Source organism: Mandrillus leucophaeus, unplaced genomic scaffold (assembly GCF_000951045.1).
Source record: "Mandrillus leucophaeus isolate KB7577 unplaced genomic scaffold, Mleu.le_1.0 Scaffold55, whole genome shotgun sequence".
NCBI classification, from domain to species: domain Eukaryota; kingdom Metazoa; phylum Chordata; class Mammalia; order Primates; family Cercopithecidae; genus Mandrillus; species Mandrillus leucophaeus.
The window spans coordinates 4,465,006-4,468,949 of NW_012105919.1; the positions used below are offsets into that span (position 1 = coordinate 4,465,006).

General features: G+C 51.8%; 1 protein-coding gene across 2 annotated transcripts in view; it reads left to right on the forward strand.

Annotated features, from left to right (window-relative positions):
• The first annotated feature begins 201 nt into the window (after positions 1–201).
• The window catches only part of SDSL (serine dehydratase-like), a 30,431-nt gene continuing 26,688 nt past the window's right edge, over positions 202–3,944 (forward strand). The window contains exon 1 of one of the 2 annotated variants that reach the window (XM_011997924.1): positions 202–448. The gene's annotated coding sequence lies outside the window, so the exon portion shown is untranslated. The remainder of the gene's footprint in view (positions 449–3,944) is intronic. The other variant, XM_011997925.1, reaches the window with a different exon arrangement.

Consider the following 3,944-nt stretch of genomic DNA (forward strand, 5'->3'; position numbering starts at 1 on the left):
AACAGTGGCTCAGGGGAAGTGGATGGCATCCGGGACAATCACTACCTAAAATGAGAAGATATGGAGATGCCTACATCCCGGAAGAGATGGCCCAGGGCGAGGGGTAAAGGCTGTCTCTGCCCCTTGCTGGCTGGGAAGCTTTGGCCAAGTAAGTTCCCTTTTCTGAATTTCAGTTTGCTCATCTGTCAAATGAGACAGGGTGGTGCATGAGTCAGTCATAGGCAGTGCCCAGGAAAGCAGTGAGGGTTGCCCTCGTCCCCTCTCCTCCTCCATTTTCCCCTGGAGGCAAAGGGTCTGGAGCTTTCTCTTTAACAAAGGAGGAGGGGCCAAGGTTGTCGGAAGCTGCAACAGAAGCTGGACAGAGCTGGTTCCTGGACAGAGCTGGTTCCCGGGCAGGCTGGAGGGCAGGAGCTGGGGCCACGCTGGTCTGAGATAGTGGGGCAGGAAGGTAAGAGGTCTGGGGCCAGCTGGGGCCCCTGGAGCTCAGTGTGTGTGTGAATGAGAGGCTGCAGGAGTTTGGGAGGCTTTGGGCAAAGTCCAAGCTGAGCAGGTGGGAGTGAGAGGGGCTGAGCGTGGTCTAGGCCCTCCTGGGAATGTCGATTGAATTCAGGGTGCCCTGCTGAAGAAAGTGTTGTGCTGGGGACCCTGAGGGGTGAGAGCAGGTTCTGCCTGCCAGAGGGGCAGGGCTGGGCATTCTACCAGCCAAGGGGCCAGCCCGAGGTGTCCCAGCCCTGGCACTAGGGATTTGGCTGTGGAGTGCCACCAAGGTGGCCTCTGGGGAAAGACTTCGGGGACAAGGGAGGTGGACAGCATTGGTGGTCCTTACCTCAACTCATAGACGTGATAGGAATGGCCCAGTGACAAAAGAGACTTAACCAAGGTTGGCATGACTGGGACTTGAGCCTAAGCCCCCTGCTTTCCCCTGGGTTGTTCCACAGCAGGGAGGACCCAGGTCCCCCATTTCATCCCTGGTGGCTGCCATACTGGACAAGAGCTCTGTGTCCCCCAGCCAAGACCGCTCAGTGCCAGACCTCAGGTGCCTGATGGGGTCTGGGGTTGATAAGGCTGTTGGCAACTTGGGGCTTTTTCATTTAACTGATTCCTGCTGTCCTCTTGTAAGTCAGTATAACCAAGAGGGGTGGGGAAGCCTGGAAACGGAGCCAGGAGCATTTGGTTCCAAAGGACAATTGGCAATAAATATTAAATGCCAGCAGCTTTCATAATAGCAATGATAACACTACCATATTAGAGAAAGTATAGCATCGCGGTTAATGGCAGATGCCAAAGACACTGCCTGGTGTGAATTCTGGCTATGCTGTTTCTAACTGTGTGACCTTGGAAAAGTTACTTAATCTCTCTGGGCCTCAGGTTCACTGTCTATAAAATGGAATCAATGGTGAGTTGATGGCACGCCTGTTGTGAGCCAACAGGTGGCTCACACCTGTTATCCCAGTGTTTGGGAGGCAGAGACAAGAGATTGACCTGAGGCCAGGAGTTCAAGACCAGCCTGGACAACTCAGCAAAACTGCATCTCTAGAAAAATTAAAATATCAGCCGGATGCAGTGGTGCATGTCTACAGTTCCAGCTACTCAGGAGGCTGAGGTGCGAGGATTGCTTGGGCCCGGGACTTCAAGGTTACAATAAGCCATGATCGCGCCACTGCACTCCAGCCCAGGCAGCAGAGTGAGACCCTGTCTCTAAAAAACACACCAAAAAACAAGAAAGAGGAAGGCTTATGGAGTAGGGGGCGTTCATCCTGACAATCCCAGGATCCCCAGGGGCAAAATGTGGGGATTTCACCAGAAAGGAAGAGACCCATTTCCAAGTGGACAGACACCCAGCGTGGGTGCCCTCCGTGCAGGCTCATTGAATCCTTACAATAGTCCTGCCATGTACACGCTCTTCTTGCAGTTTGTTGTGTGGTTGGTTGGTTGTCATTTTTTGGGTCTTATTTTTTATTATTTTTTTTTTAGATGGAGTTTCCCTCTTACTGTCCAGGTTGGAGTGCAATGGCGCGATCTCGGCTCACAGTAACCTCGCCTCCCAGGTTCAAACCATTCTCCTGCCTCAGCCTCCCAAGTAGCTGAGATTACAGGAATGCGCCACCATGCCCGGCTAATTTTGTATTTTTGGTAGAGACGGGGTTTCTCCATGTTGGCCAGGCTGGTCTTGAACTCCCGACCTCAGGTGATCCACCCGCCTCACCCTCCCAAAGTGCTGGGATTGTAGGTTTGAGCCACTGCACCCTGTCTCAGTTCTTAGTTTTAATGGTCACTTCCTCTAAGAGGTCTTTCCTGACCTCCATACCCAAAGTAGGTCCCCTTGTTCTTCTCTTTAGGACTCACTGTATGCCTGTTTCCCTCTTAGCAGTTTTCAACATTTCTGATTATTTTGTTTGTCTATGCAGTTATTTGTTCAGCACCCATCTCCTCATCAGACTGTAAGTCAGCTCCAAGGTTGATGTCTATTTTGTCCACCGTGGTATCCCCAGTTGCTAGGTCAGGGCCTGCACCTTGTAGGTGTGCTGTAAACATGCTAAAGTAAGGGTGAGCAGGTCACCATGCTCAAAACATGACACAAGTTATCAGTGAGATAACGTTTCCAGAGGACTCAGCCAATGACTGGCACATAGTACGGACTCAACAAATGACAGATGTTATTCTCTCTCTCTTTCTTTTCTTTTTTTTTTTTTTTAAGACAGAGTCTCACTCTGTTGCCCAGGCCAGAGAACAGTGGTGCAATCTTGGCTCCCTGCAACCTCCGCCTCCCAGGCTCAAGCAATTCTCCCACCTCAGCCTCCCAAGTAGCTGGGACTACAGGTGTGCACCACCACACCCGGCTGATTTTTATATTTTTAGTAGAGACGGGGTTTCACCATGTTGGCCAAGCTGGTCTTGAACTCCTGACCTCAAGGGATCCACCTGCCTCAGTTGCCCAAAGTGCTGGGATTATAGGCATAAGCCACTGCACCTGGGCAATGTTATTCTTACTAATTTACACCAAAACCTGTGAGTTGGGGACTGTTTTTATCCCCATTTTAGAAAAGGGTAAACAGGCACAGAGAGGTTGTGACACTTGCTTGGGTCACACAGCCAGGAAGTCAGAGCTGGTTTCTAATTTTTGTTTCTGATCGACCCCAAAGCCTATGCTCTTGGGGTCCAGGATTGAGCCGAGGCCAAAGCTGGAGTATGCTGCATTTGGGGATCAGTGATGATCCATGGGCTTCTTTCCCCTGATTCCCCAAGCTGAGAGGTGCTCTGGATGGGACTGGGAAGAGGTGGCTCAGGCTGTGCCCTGCCTGAGAGGGCCCTGAGAATTCTCAAGGCTATTCCCACAAGGGCGTGTGGTCAAATTCAGGGCCAAGAGAGCCCGATCTCTCTGATCTTGAACCCCAGCCATGACTTAAGGGTGGACAAGAAGTTTAGATTTGTGAGTGGTAAGGGGAGGTTGCAGCGCTCCCCCTAGCGGCCAATAATGGAATGGTGGGGACCGGCCGAGTGCTTTTCTGCCTGGGAGAAGAGGGGCTGGCTGTATTTGTTCCTTTTTTTTCCTCTACTATTTTTCCTCCCTCTCATTTCCTCCTTCTCTTCTTTTCGCCCTTTCCCACTGGTCCATTCACTCACAGCTCCTTGGCTTCAAACCTCTCAATGGGTTGAGCACGGTCACGGATGTAGGCCCAGCACTTTGGGAGGCCAAGGTGGGCAGATCACTTGAGCTCAGGAGTTTGAGACCAGCCAACATGGTGAAACTCTGTCTCTACAAAAATACAAAAAACTAACCCGGCGTGGTGACGTGTGCCTGTGATCCCAGTTACTCCGGAGGCTGAGGCAGGAGAATCGCTTGAACCCGGGAGGCAGAGGGTGCAGTGAGCTGGGATTGCACCACTGCACTCCAGCCTGGGCAACAGAGCGAGACTCCATCTCAAAACACCTCCACCACCTCC